Genomic DNA, 15,618 nt, shown 5'->3' with positions numbered 1-15,618 from the left:
GATTCACATACAGCCACATTGGTCACTTAACATTATCACGGTGATTAGTCGGGTTACTCAACTTACAATACAACAACTTACAATGGAATTCGGCTCCCAATGGTGGTATTTTAGAGTCTTTTTAGGAAAGACGAAGAGAAAGTGGGACCTGCTCCAAACTGATGTAGAGTTTTTATGAATCAAAAGATCAGTCTAATATATTTCTAGATATAGTAGGTAAATCAGCTTGAGTGTATCCATTATTTTAATGTATTTCAGAGATTCTCAAAGCCTTCTCTTATTTTCCAAAGAGCACCATCTCCATTTTAGATTGGAGAGAAACTGACCTACTTTTCCTTTGTTTGCACTTACTTTTTAAATCCATCCTTTTTTTCTGTAAGCTTCAAACATTCTCTGTTTCCTTTGGTTCTTTAATATAGTGGCAGCACCTAAATTAGGTGAGAGATAAAAACTTTCACTGTCTGCTTTGAAACAACAGGCTCTGCTAATCAGAAACGGGAATTGCACCGCACGTATATCTTCAAGATTAATCAAATCCAATATTAAGTTTAATTTGATCACAGACATTGCTACATCATGATTATGTGCAACAGAAAGATAAGGGTTGTTATTCAGCTGTACCGTTACTATTTATTGTTCTATGGGCAGGCACTATTGAGGGGGTGATGTATGTATTATGGATTATTTATTCATGGGCATATAAATATTCCTTTGAGATCAGTTGGGATATGTTTCCTCTGGTCCGAACTGGGAGACTTGTCCCAGTAAGCATTTTCAATTAGTCTTTTGTCTAAAATGAGAAAATAAATATCCTCCTATAGAGAATTTATATATAGATTAGATTTTTGAAAGAAAATGTAATTAAGTGACTTGTGTTTCCAATTCGTTTTTGTCTACAACAGACAATATAAATATCCTCCTACAGAGATCACATACATAGATTAGATTTTTGAAAAAAATATATCATAGTTTTTGGACTATAAGACTCACCTAGGTTTAGAGGAGGAAAACAAGGAAAAAAAAGTTTTTTGCCTCTGCACGTCCAGTTTTTGCCCTCCTGGCATCCATAAGCACTCTGCAGGCCAAAAAGGGGCCTGTTTTAGGCCTCCCAAATCCTCCACGTGTGTAGTTTTTGCCATCCCCATCCTCCAGAAACACTTGGGCCTGCAGAATTCTTCTGGACACCAGGGAGGGCAAAAACTAGATGTGCAGAGGGTTCGGAAGGCCCAAAACAGGCCTGTATTCGCTCTATAAGACGCACAGACATTTCCACCCACTTGGGGGGGTGGGGGGAGTGTGTATTATAGTTCAAAAAAATACAATAAATTAAATGACTTGTGTTTTCAATTTTCTTGTGGTATACAACAGACAATATAAATGTCCTCCTATATAGAACATATATATATATTATATTTTTGAAAAAATATATAATTAAGTGACTTGTGTTGTTTATGAGTGTGTGCTTAGAATTTCATAAACTGTACGTCTCCCATAGATTTTACATGCAGACACCGTTATTGTGTGTTATGTATGCATGCACTTTAATCTTATAGTTCATTGATTCAAGTCTTGCTTTCTAATGCAATATAGGTAGTCCTCGACTTACAGCCATTCATTTAATGACCATTTGAAGTTACAATGGCACTGAAATAAATGACTTGTGATTGCTTTTCAGATTTATGATCATTGTAGTATCCCCAGGATCCTGTGATCAAAATCAGGTGTTTGATACAGCATGTATTTTTGACAATTACATGGTCTCGGGTCATGTGATTATCATTTGTAACCTTCACAGCTGTTTTCCGACAAGTAAACTCAATGGGAGAAGCGAAATTCACTTAACAGCCGTATGCTTCATTTAACAACGGTCTTGCTTAGCAATGAAAATTTTAGTCTCCATTGAGGTTGTAAATGTAGGACTACTGCATTCATATAGTTGAGAAACCTACTTATGAGGAAGAACGTATTTTCAATCTGGATTTTTTTTTTTTAACTTAGAAGGGTTAATCAATATTCATCACCTCAAAAATGTTTCCTTTACCATAGATAGTTTGCTAACTGGAAAAGTTTGTGCTGATGTATCAAATTGGCCTCTTCAGAGATGGGGGGGCAGATTTGGTTGGTCTGATCTCACAGAATATTTTATTTAATCATACAGTACGCATTAGTTTTGACAGCATTCACAAACTCAGTGAAAAACTTCAGGACTGTTTATTAATTACAGGGCTTTAACTGACACTAATTTGTGTCTTCTAAACTACATTGTGAGTAGAAATCCAATCAATTCAATTAACCTCTGAGATCAAATTAACTTAATCTGGTCTCAAACCTCCGGTGCAGGAAATTCTATATTGTAGTGTCCACAGTATTGTCTATAATACTAGCATCTTTCTGAGCCTTTTTTTATTTGTTTTGTTAGGAAGTAGATATCACTGAATCAGATTTTGTCAGGTCTAATCAGTCTCTACAAATGGCAGACTTCTTTGGCAGCTACCACAACTAAACAAGATTCTCTCATAATCTTCTTTAATAAGATTTATTCAGATATAAAGAACAGTGTTACAAGAATGCTAGCAATGGAACTATTTCTAATTTGTAAACAATTTATCCCATAATAACTTAAAGTGGAGATTTGTAAATAGCTATTCTGTGGATCAGTGACATCTTGGTGGTCTTCCCTGGTAGTAGAAGAGTTTGTGGGTGGCTGTTTATAAAATGGCTCTTGAAATTTGGTCTGTGAACCAACCACTACAACTTCCCAATAACCTTAAACGAAGCATTGGTAACTCTGGATCTGATCATTTTTAGCTGCTATAAGGTGCTGTCCAAAGTAATAAAGAAGAGAGCTCCAAGAAATAAAAAGAATAATTATCTAGACTTTCTTTCTCTGGATACCATGTTTCCCTGTCAATAAGACCCTGTCTTATTTTCTTTTGACAAACCCCCCCCCCAAAATAAGCACTTGGCCTTATTTTTGGGGAGGTCTAATTATTTTTGAGGTGCAGGAGGCAGCAAGCATGGTCACCTGCTGCTGCTATGTTGCAAAATTTTTAGGAGGGCTTATTTTTGGAGGAGGGCTTATTTTAGTTCATGCGCTCAAAAGCCCAATTGGGCTTATTATCCGGGGAGGTCTTATTTTTGGGAAAACATGGTAGATGATCTGTAATGGTAGCAAACAAATATAATCCTGTCGATATTTTCAGTACCTTTGGATTCTGTTGACGTCAAACTCCACAAAGCTAGCAAGACCAATGTCACAATAGTGAGTTGAATTTCACCAAAGGGTTAGTCCTAGCTTTGAATAAATGCAGAATCTTGGAAACTGTCTAGCAATCCCCAGCCTCCGTTATTATAGGAAATTAATTAATGAAGATTCCCTTTGAATCACTTTACCCAGTTCAGCCTGTAGATGCTCCCTCTGACATATCTTTTCTCCTGATTGGTCCCCTGCTTTCCCGCAATTTCTCGCTGTTGTTTTTGAGCACTTGGGAAAGTTGAAACTTTGAAGGAATTCTTGTTTTATCTTTCCATGTATAAACAGAGAATAGTATTAGAAGATATACAGTTATATGCTTGATCTCTTGGGAATTGTCATGTCAGATTCCCATAAGGTTCTACCTTGTCTCCATTGGGGACAGAGCTTAGACAGGACAATAAGCTGCTACTAGAATTCAGACAGGTCTTCCTGTCAAGCTGCTGGCTGCAAACTTAGCAGAAACTTTCCAGATACTTTACATAGCATAGCTAAGTAAGAATTTGTATTATATATGAGAATGATGCCACTTTAAGCAGTTAATTGCCTTAGTGACCATGAAGTGCCCATTTAATTACAATTATTTCTTTTTTCTCCTCCCTTTCCTATGATTTAATACCTTTTTAATCTTGACCTTGTACCCAGGCAACTGTTGGTTGTTGGCATAATCAACATTACTATCCTGAAAAACGTTACTGCTCATATAAGGAATCACTTAGATGAGACAGATGGTGTAGAAATGTGCTAAATAAAGTAAGATAAGATAAAATAAACATCTCAAACACCACCTTGATACAGTTCAATGTTGATGAAAGAAATGTCCTTCTGGGTTCGGCTCCAAGTGGGGAAAAAGACACTGGAGACATGGAGGCTGCTTGGAAAGATGGTTTATTGTTGGGCAGGGCCACATGGCTTGAGCCCTGAACAGAAAAGGTGATCACATGCTTCAATGTTGGTGACGAAGAAGAGAAGGGCTGAGGGAGGGGCTTGCTAGGCTTTTTATAACCTGTTCAGTCCCACCTCTCTGTTTCCTGTTCCTGTGTAAGAAATGTATTCTGATTGGTTGTCAGACTCCCATGGGGCTATGCAGGGGCAACTCTCTGGGCTATGTTTTGAATCCAGGTGTGGTTGAGTTCTCAGATGCCATGCGGTCAGTTGGGGCCAATATTATCATGCTTTCCTGTAGCTGAAGTGGAGAAGTCTTTACTATGTAAAGTGGACTAGCTTGGCCTTCTTAACGGCCCATTGACAAAGTGGGGATGGGCAGGAAGCTACAGGGAGCTATTCTGTTTCTTTCTTTTCACATCCAGAGAAATATTCTGCCTTTTCAATATTTCCTAGGATATTTCATTTTTCTGGGAAAAGGCTGGGTGATAACTTCCTATAGTGTCTTTTAATGCAGATGTTTCTGAGTTTGGGATCTTTTTATGCGGGTGCTGTTAATGTTTTTGAGGTCAAAGAGAAATGTCTATGAAAGTAGGTGCATATGCATATAAAATATAATATAATACAATTAAGTACTCAAGTGAGCACATATAATTTTAAATGAAATAATGATTAAAGAAAATAAGTGCAGTTATTTGAGTAAGCTTTATAAAAAGTAAATATATTCAAATATTACACCCAACTTATTGGTACAACTGATTTTTCACTCCCTTACCTTCTTGGGCCTCCCACCATGTTCAAAAAACCCCTTCTTCATTAGTTTTTTTATTATTATAGCTGCTTGCATATTCAACCAGATGTTTAGACTGAATTTCACATTTTTATCTACCTATCAAGTCCTTAGAAAGGAGAATATTTGTAGCTCAGGGCTGACCTGAGGGGTCCTTGGTGCTCTCAGAGCTTGCTTGTTTTCTTTCAGACATTTCATTGGTAACATCATCAATGCTAGTTTGGGTAATGAAATATCTGCAAGACAACAAGCAAGTTCAGAGAGCATCAAGGATCCCTCATATCAGGAACCTGGGATAGGTTGATGGTGCTCAAGTGGTGCTCAAAATATATGGATTTTTTTACTCAAGTTGCCTATTACTATTTGTAGCATTTTTTCTTTCCTTTACCACAGTAGTCAGTGTACTTCTATTTCCAAGTCTTTATGGTTTGTGATTTTTCTCCCATTCTTCCTTTCCTATTCAGGTAGGGTATTGTAACATCCACTGTCCAGTTTTTTTGCCTTATCAACAAACATTAAGTCTTGGTTGTTATTATTATTGTTATTATTATATACACAAAATATATACATAAAATCACAGTTGCTTCTTTAGTTAATGTTAGCCTTCATGCCATCAAGTTCTTCCCAAGAATGATTTTTTTGCTGAGACACCCAGTTTGACGATAACCATTGGGAAGACTGCTGCTGGTTTATGCTATAATCTTTCAAAGTTGACTTTCGAAGGTCAGTACTTTGTGATCTTCTCCAGTTTTTTGTCTTTTATTCTATTATCCCCAGATATTGGCAAATCAATTGCCTACATTTTTTTTTCTTTTCAACCATAATTAAAACTGGTATGTTCTGTGCCAAGCCTTTATCAGTTTGTATTCAGAAATCATACAATATTTTAAGCTCCTAATTTCTGACTACTTTTTCAACTACTGTGTAAATTCTTACTAGTTTTCATTAGTGGCACATGATAATGTTTGGAGACGCTTCAGTGGATAATTTTGGTGACTGTATATGTTGTTATTTATGATCTGTTTGTATGGTGTAATAATGTTAATATTATTAACATTAATTATATTTATATTTATTTATATATTTAATATAATAATATTTTATATGTAGAGTAACAAATCAGTGGTCTTAAAGAATATTAATATTGAAATGAGAATATTGTAACAAAATATTATTTTTAAAAAGTTTATTATCTACCTGATTGCCTGCTTCATTGTGGTGCAGAGATGAATAATGGGGAAAACACTCGTGTATGTTATGGCATTTTGTTTATTATTTGCAAGTTTGTTAATACAAAGTGTGGAAGAATAAGGTGATCTATAACGTCCAGAATTTATTGTTATATTAAAAACTATGGATTCAGTGAACCATGGGATACTACAAAACTTATTACTCTTCAAAGAAGACCATTTTCCAGATTTATAGACTGGCTCCTTAGTGATGTAATGGAAATGTGATCTAATTTATTCACTGTGATTAATATTTAATTCTGTGTTTAAACACTGTTTTTATGTGTATTTTAATAAGTCTTCCCCTTTTTCCCCTCCTTTCACTTTTCTTCTTCAAACTGCTTGTTGTTAATTGTCATTTTTATTTCTTCTTTTCTTTATACTAAAGCAATAAACACAGACATAGACATTTTTTCCTCAGCTTCATTCCCTAAGCCCATTTCACATAATGTTTTCCTCATTCTCTTCTTCAGAAGTAGGTATCAACCTATTTAATTCTGATATACCATTTTTAGGTCCTGTTTAAGAAGCATTTATTACTTGCTCAGAAAGGCTAATATTTTAAAGAACTTGAATTTTTATATGAGGGTGCAATAAAAAAGAATTCAGATATACCCATGGTAGCTAATCTAAATTATATTCTAATTGGGTTTTTGTTGTAGAAACCCCATTTGGGATTTAGATATAAATTCTGCATGTAAAATCTTTTAAATTCCAAAGTCCTTTTTAGTCACTATTTTGAAATAACTCTAATAGAATCAAAAGGGACCTGTCTAAGATTAAGGTACATTTTTCCATATTGAAAATAGTACCTTGAAACAATATTTTTATATCTATTTTGGCATATTTTCTTCTGAGAAAATCTTTAAAGATTTTATAAACTTAATATTCAATTTCCATGAATGTACACTGTTAAAAGATTCTGCTGCATCGAAGTCTATGAAATATTTGTACTGTTTGACCAAACATTTTTAGGCATAGCATTGCCAGTTAGAATGAAATGAAATATATTTTATTTAATATGAAATATGCCCTGGAACAAACTTTTCCTCCCTCACTCTAAGGGATTAGATTCCCATATATAAACTACCTCAATACTTGGAACTACTCTTGTAAATTGCTGGTCAAGCATGTGGCAGCATGAGCTTTGATGAATTCAGGTAGTCCTCAATTTACAACCACAATTGAGGCCAGAATTTTAGTTGCTAAGCAAAATAATTGTTAAATGAATTTTTCCCCATTTTACAACTTTTCTGGCCACAGTTCAGTGCGTCACTGAAATTGTTAAGTTAATAACCACGATTGTTAAGTGAATCTAACTTTCCCATTGGCTTTGCTTGTCAGAAGGTCACAAAAGGTGATCACATAGCAATAGCAATAGCAGTAGACTTATATACCGCTTCATAGGCCTTTCAGGCCTCTCTAAGCGGTTTACAGAGAGTCAGCATATTGCCCCCAACAATCTGGGTCCTCATTTTACCCACCTCGGAAGGATGGAAGGCTGAGTCAACCCTGAGCCGGTGAGATTTGAACCGCTGACCTGCTGATCTAGCAGTAGCCTGCAGTGCTGCATTTAACCACTGCGCCACCTTGGCTCTTACACATGACCGTGGGACCCTGCAATCATCATTAATATGAGCCAGTTCAATTGCCAAGCATCTGAATTTTGATCACATGACCATAGGGATATTGTAATGGTTGTAAATGTGAAAAATGGTCATAACAGAGCCGAGGTGGCGCAGTGGTTAAATGCAGCACTGTAGGCTACTTCAGCTGACTGCAGTTCTGTAGTTCGGCTGTTCAAATCTCACTGGCTCAGGGTTGACTCAGCCTTCCATCCTTCCGAGGTGGGTAAAATGAGGACCCATATTGTTGTTGGGGGCAATAGGCTGACTCTGTAAACCGCTTAGAGAGGGCTGAAAGCCCTATGAAGCGGTATATAAGTCTAACTGCTAAAAAACTCAATATTTTTCAGTGCTGTTGTAACTTTGAATGGTCACTAAATGAACTGTTTGTAAATCAAGGATTACCTATACTTCTTGGTATATTACAATTAGATTGCAATTCAAGATTCATATTAATCTGTACATGGCATGATGCCTGGTTGTTTACAGGATCCATATTTCTAATTATAATTGTCCACCTGATAAGACTGAACAAAGCACCATAGATTAAATAGTCTCCTTTTCTGGGATCTAGGAAATATGTTTTGGTGTTAGCACCAACTCTCTGGAAAAAGGATCTATATCAACTTTGCCATTATTTAAAAGAGTTATTTCTTCAAAACGCCATCATAGAAGCTTATTATTTGAATCTGTGTGGATTGTTGTTAATGACTAGTTACCTCCCACCCGCAGTACGACTACACCTATGTTGTTTTAAATTGCTAACTTTGTTGCGTGGGTGGGTGGGTGTAAGTAAGGTGCTTCCCGGAAGGCCTTTGCTACTATAGAAAAAAAACTTAATTTATCTTATTTAGATATTAATCTATTATTCCTTCTTTGAGTTTTCTAGTTGTACAAGTCTGTTTTTCATTTAATACTATGATGCACCTTCTAAGCAAAGGTGGTGAGGATTAGTGATAATGGTTCCTGTGGACTTTTAAATACATCTAACACATCATCAACTTTCTTATTTTCTAAATTAAGGTAATCCTATTAAAAATGGAAGATGGCGGAAAAAGAAAATGCTGTAGGTAATTTTTTGAGAATCACTATGTTCCTTAGTGCAACCTCAGATTTAAAGGACTGAAACATAATTTTCTCCATAGATACAATGCTCAGCGAATGCTTGATGAGAAAAAGTATACAAATGTGTTTAATAATTAAAACCAATGGGCATTTGCTAAATAGCCAAAACTGGCAAAATCCATTTCATCAGTAAAACTGTTACTGTTCTTCAAGAGCCCATTATTCTTAAATGTTCCTTGAATTATAAGAGAATTATCTATAGTGCCACTAATTAATGTTACTGAGAAAATAAAAATAAAATCATCTGCAAACTCATTTGTGAACCAAATTGGAAATCATTCTATTAGATTATGTCTATAAGTCAGCCAAAGCAATCCCACTAAAAATAGAAACTCATATAAAAACATCAAACTCTTCATTGCCCTAATAAATATCAAACATTTTACTAAACATCAAGTCTCTACAGGCAGAAGGCAGACAGTTTAAATTTATTTAAAACAAAAGGGCTCAATACTAAGACATAAAAAGAAGAGGCAGCATCTGATAGTGGGCAAGTAATCCATATACTTTTGACAGAGTCCCAAAGCAGGGAAATTCCCTTTTCTCATTCAGCTGTTTGCATAGATAGTTTTGTATGCAAATCTGTGTTGGAAACCTTAAATACGAAGCAAACTCTTTCAGCACTTGTTTGGTGAGACAAAGAAAAAGGGCAGGAATAAATTATTTGTTATTTGTTTATTTGTATCCCACCTACTTTATTTTTACAAATAAGGTGGCAAACATCCACACACCTTCCTCCTTCTCTTTTCCCCACAACAACAAATCTGTGAAGTGAGTAGGGCTAAGAGAGAGTGACTGGGGCCCAAAGTCACCCAGCTGGCTTTTGTGGCTGAAAATGTTGGAGAAAATCAAGGGACCCAGACTTCGAGATCAAGAAAAGCTTTATTTTGGCCAAAAGGCTCACGTCTTTGCCTGAACAAGGTACTTAGGGAGAAGCATGTTCTTATACCTTCCTCAAAACAGTTAGCACGGAAATATCTTAAAACATTTCTATTGGCTAAGTTCCTTATTGCTAGGCAGAAGCTGATTATCATGCAGGAAATATTGACTTATGTGGTTTGGCTAGGTGAGAAAAACTAGCTCTGTGGTCTGACATTTTAAACTTCCTGAGTTCAAGCTTTCTGTCTCAAAGATGCTATTTGTACCTTACAAAGCGCAAAGATAAAAATGACTAAAGATCGGAGAAGGAGGAGCCACCTCACAATGTGCGGTCTCGATACTCAGAGACCGCCGTTGCCACTTTTGCCACTGGATGGTCCTAAACCATCCCGTAGAGACGGCAATCAGGAAGACAAAGAAAAAAAATAGTAATGATGATGGACTTAAGAAGAGTTTTTTTTCAGAAGCAAGATTGACAACCAAAGACAATTTTAGTAGCAGCTGGTGGGCAACGAGATTACCTCAGAGATCCTTCAAGCAACAAAGTGCGGAGAGAAGTCTATAAAAACCTTAAGGAGATTAAAAAAAAGATTGACACCATAATTGGCAAGAGAGATAAGACTGTTTTGTTACTGGAAAGACACAGGTTGACAATGAAAGTTGATAATAAATAATTAGTTGATTTTGGTGGTTAATAAAAAGGAATTTAGTAACTCTTAGATTGTTTTAGATTGTTATCAAATGTTTATTATTTATTAATAAATAATTAACTATAATAACAATAATGAAATGATAACGGATATAGCTTAATGATATATACATGTACTGGCAATCTAGTAAAAGAAATTTGGATATAAATTGCAAATTGTGACTTGGGAAAAGACCTATAAATTTTATTAACAAATTTTTATTTGGATCTTGTTATAAAGGTGTAAGGGGTTTTTTTTGGGGGGGGGGGTTGACGGGAGGAGATGGGACATAAATAGTAAATGATTTTTAGCCAATTATAATAACAAGGAAATGTCAATGGACATTGTTTAACAATATATTCATGCTATGGTATTGGCAAAAGTAACTTGGATATAAATTCTTGTTAGTAAATTGGGGGGAAAAGTGGGGAGAAAGGTTTAGAAACTTTATTAATTGACTTTTGCTTAAAAGATGGCATAATGTTATTGGAGAATTTTTTGAAATAGCTAATGAATGCCAGTATGTGGTTGTGTCTTTAAGTATGAATGATTTGAGGTAAAAGCATGTTCAAATAATTGTAGTCAAATGAGAATTGGGGTACATTGATAGTAAGATATACAAAGATTTTTGATTCAAAGTGAATAATCTAATATGAACTATAAGTAATGACTGTGAAAGAAATGCACGAAAGTTATCTGTAACCAATAGACACGCTTTCTACAAGATGTAATGAAAGATGATTCTTTTTTATGTTTTTGTTCAATTAAAATAAAATAAAAACATTTAAAGAAAATGACTAAAGATCATCTAATCTGACCCTGAACCATCTCACTCTTATGTCCAAATCTCACTTTACATCCTACTTTAAAGCAGGACTAGAATTCACAGTCTCCCATTTCTAGTCTGGTGCAGCCAGTTCTCTTCGGTTCGGGTGAACTGGTAATGGTGGCTGTGGGAGGCTCTGCCCACCCACCTGACATAATGCACGAGCACTGCACATGCACACAAGGTGGTGTGCATGTGCAGACGAGGCACATGCGAGCAAACTGAGCATGCAAGCACTCACTTTGCTTGCACAGGAAGATAAGTGAATCCCACCTGTGGTCTGGTGGCTTAACAAATCTCGGTTAGGTGCCAAAACCAGAGAAGAGATCCTTGAATAATACCAGTCTTGCGGAGAGGCTGAACTTTTAACCCAGATTCCCAACAAATAGCACACATGCAATGTAGTGTAATTCCGTGAAATTGTGGAAAATTAAAATTGTGGTCATTGGCTATCTTATGTGCTTTGAATGCTATTGCCAGGTCAACCATTATTTAAAAAGCCTCCAGAGAAGGCCATTGCAAGAGGCCTTTGCATAGAAGGAGGGTGGCAGTCGAAGTCACACATGGGCGACTGTCATGCAAATGTCACAACTTGATGCAAATATGCAATGACAGCCTGAGCATGACACCATTGCATGTGAATTGCCATGTTGCTGTTACAGTTTATTAGGGGTGCTGCTGCCACTTCTTGAAGAGGCATTAAGCTCAGTGACTGTTCAAAACTGAAGGCTGTCCTTGGCGGGATAAGGAGGGAAAGTAAAAGTGAATGGCTATTTAAATATGTGAAACAAGAACTGTATAATCTGATTGTTATGAGGCCAATAAAAGGAAATACCAGGAACACATGGAGATGGGAATATAACTAATGGAGAGAGGATTTAACCATACATAGGTGGATTATTTATTTCTGATCTGTATCTTAATTGTTTGCAAGAATTATATAGCGCCTGCTATTCTTCTAAACACATACATGTATTTCACCTCCATACTTTTTATAGTGAAAGATGTTCATAAGCAGGGATTTGATTTAAATCTACTCGTTTTAAATCATAATTTTTAAAGGACAAATGTCATCTCTGTCTCGCAGTGACTCTTTTTCTGATCTGCTGTTGACTCACTGACAGTCCCAATATTGCAGAATATACAGCCTCCTGCTATATCATAGTAAGCTCTATTTCATGCAGAATAAACTAAATTATTAATGTATCTTAAATAGAAAACTAGTTTACATAGATTTTTACTCCAAAAGCATTTTATTAAAATAAATTTGATAAAAATAAAAAAATCCAATTTAAATTTAAAAAAAACCTTTTAAAAAAATCATCGATTTTTATCCATAAGGCTATTACTAAGTGTTAAAACTAGCTACACACTATGTATCCTTCCCCAAGACTAATGCTATACTTCCAATCATACATTGTGGTATTTGTAGCACCCAACAATATTTCTCTTTCCACACCTCTCTGTCTTACAGTTAAAATCAGGTGATAAAAAAAAATAGAAGATTAATGGATTTGCAGATGGAGCTGCCGCGTTTCCCCAGAAATAAGACAGGATCTTATTTTCTTTTGACCCACCCAAAATAAGCACATGGCCTTATTTTCGGGGAGGTGCAGGAGGCGGCGAGTGTGGCCATCTCATGGCTTCTGCTATGTTGCAATATTTTCGGGGAAGACTTATTTTACCACATATGCTCAATACCCCCCCCCCCAATTGGGCTTATTATCTGGGGAGGTCTTATTTTGGGGAAAACAGTATATATGGATCAGAGAGTCACATATTGCACAGATTTCTGATTGGGTGTTAGAAATGGGGCATCTTCTTTGAATGGGCTATAATTGATCAAAGAGGTGTGATGGACTTCTTAATGGGAAATTATGTTTGGATGAAGTTGGTGAACTCCTTAAAAAAAGATAGGCGAGAAATTTATTATCAAACTCTTCAAAATAGACACATTTGAGAAACCAGAACAATTGGGTTCCTAGAAAAATTATAATTATACAATTATGAGGATAATTGCAACATGTTCTTGAGAGCTTATCAGAAAAATTCTGTTGATCAATTTATACCTAGCATAATTTAGCAGAGTTACTCTGAATGTTGTTTCTCCCCTTCCCTAGACTATAAAGGAATCTTTTCTGTAACAATCCAATTCTCTCCTGTAAAGTGCTTGTGTTGACTTTATGTTTTACCAACAAAAAAATAAAGGGAGATAATAGTATAGATCTATTTCAAGCTATTTCACTCTCATCAGCTAGCCATAGCTGTTGAGGCTTCTGGGATTCAAGCCCAGGCTACTTGAATATTAAGTAGATGTATTAACCTCTAAGCCACAGGCTCTGCTCCCTTTGTTGGCTATACCAGGGGAAAGATTTTTTTTTTTTTTATCAGGACAACCTAGTCTACCCAATTATGGGACACAGCATACTGCTTCAGTTTTTGCCTATCAGCCCCAAACACAAAAACCAGTGGTGGGATTCCAAATTTTTCCCTACCGGTTCTATGAGAACGTGCTTCGCAAGCGGCTTTGCACGCAAGCGCAAAGATCACCCATGGTTTCAGCGCTGGTGAGCTGAACTGTTTTTTTAGCTCAGCTGAGGCATGGCAATCCGCTCTGCTGTGTGAATCAACTGAGCTAAAAAAACAAGGGAATATAGGACAGGGACCGGCAGGGACGGAGGGTGGGGCCAGCCAGAGGTGGTATTTGCTGGTTTTCCAAACTACTCAAAATGTTACTGGTACACCTGAACCGCCTGAATGCCACCTTTGATAATAACATAAAAATAATTTCTCGCAAAAGTGACTCCCTGTGAAGGTTCCTGGATTGGGGCTGAAAGGCAAAAACAGAAGCCATATGCTCCATCCCATGATTAGATAGACCAGGTTGTCCTGGTCTTACACTTAATGTAAAGGTCTTGCTTCTTCCTCCATGTTCCACAGAATCTGTTATCTGTCATATTTAAATACAACAGTCGGTGCACTGAGCCATATTGTTTGTAGTAGGAGCGGAATGGCTTGCAAGGATTGAAAAGCCTGGAGATATCTCCTTTGCTATTATACACCTGGTTAATTAATGAGATCGCCAGGAGAGTTTTTATTTCTTGCAGCTTTTGCTAATCTAGCCATCCTCTCCATACTTAAACATTTGCTTCTGATGAGATGAAAAGTGCTTTCTATATTTACATTATGCAGAGTTCTTGTTTACTCATGTTAAGTGGGTTGCTGGCGGGTGCACACTCAGTATCCTGGGAATGCCTCAGTATTCAGTCTAATAAGTACAATCCCTCCTTTTCTCTCAAGGTGTGTGTGCTTGCCACGTGTGTGATGTGTCAAACTTATTGTTACAACTGTGCATTCTGGAGATAATTGTTTTGACAGGCTCTCTGTTAATGGAAACCGCCCTCCGGTCTTCCCTCGTGTTTTCCGTTACGGTGATCACTTGAGAAACACAATGCATTACTGTTTGCTAATGTCATTCTAACTTACTCTTCTCTTTGAAGAATGGTCATATAGATAATGTTTCAGTCTTGGAGTGTTTGAAAAGGGAAATTAGTATAAGTTCAAGATGGATCATTTCTGGCAGTGCTACTAAAGACCTGAATGCTAGCTTCTACTTGACCCCAAAGTGTCTTGCATTATATCTTTTATTATTTGGTAAGATACATAAAAGAGATCCATTATATAACAAGGTCAGGCTAAACTTGTCAATAACTTCAGGACCCTTCAGGAAGTAGCAGAATGTCTGGCCATACAAGCATAATTATCATTGGGAAGATGTTTTGCTTTGGAATTTTTTCTGGTATTCTCTCTATTTTGTCTATTTGTTCTAACAGTATGTTATTATTTTGTCTTTGATCAGGAGAGACCCCAAAGCGAACATTCACTGACACACAGGAGAAGGGATCCGAGCAGCATGACTGATTCATTTTATATTAGTAGGTAACTTTCTTCTCTTTTATTGATTTTATAAATGATCAAGCATAAAGCATTCAAAAATCTTCAGGTTGGTTTGGAATGGAGGTGGTATTCAGCAGGTTCTGACCAATTCTGGAGTACCGGTAAATACCACTTCTGACTGCCCCCCCCCCCAAATCTATTCTCTACCTCCTGAGTCCCAGATGATCGGGAGGAATGGAGATTTTGCAGTATCCTTCCCCTACTACGCCCACCAAACCATGCCCACCAAGCCACACCACATCTAGCAATCCATACCCACAGAACCGGTAGGAAAAAAAATTGAATCCTACCACTGGTTTGGAACTAGTAATAGCTAACATGCTCTGAGGTGGCTCAGACTTGTGACATAATCCCACAAAC

At 36.6% G+C, this 15,618-nt stretch overlaps 1 protein-coding gene across 2 annotated transcripts in view; it reads left to right on the top strand.

Annotated features, from left to right (window-relative positions):
* Window positions 1-15,618, top strand: part of LINGO2 (leucine rich repeat and Ig domain containing 2) — a 773,861-nt gene that overhangs the window by 421,816 nt on the left and 336,427 nt on the right. For both annotated transcript variants that reach the window (XM_087716140.1, XM_087716141.1), the window contains one exon: window positions 15,161-15,236. The gene's annotated coding sequence lies outside the window, so the exon portion shown is untranslated. The remainder of the gene's footprint in view (window positions 1-15,160; window positions 15,237-15,618) is intronic.

Source organism: Thamnophis sirtalis, unplaced genomic scaffold (genome assembly GCF_051295495.1).
Source record: "Thamnophis sirtalis isolate CommonGarterSnake01/CBP01778 unplaced genomic scaffold, rThaSir2_p1.2 scaffold_5, whole genome shotgun sequence".
NCBI classification, from domain to species: Eukaryota; Metazoa; Chordata; class Lepidosauria; order Squamata; family Natricidae; genus Thamnophis; species Thamnophis sirtalis.
Note: the sequence above shows the minus strand (reverse complement) of the source record. Positions and strands in the feature narration are given on the sequence as shown.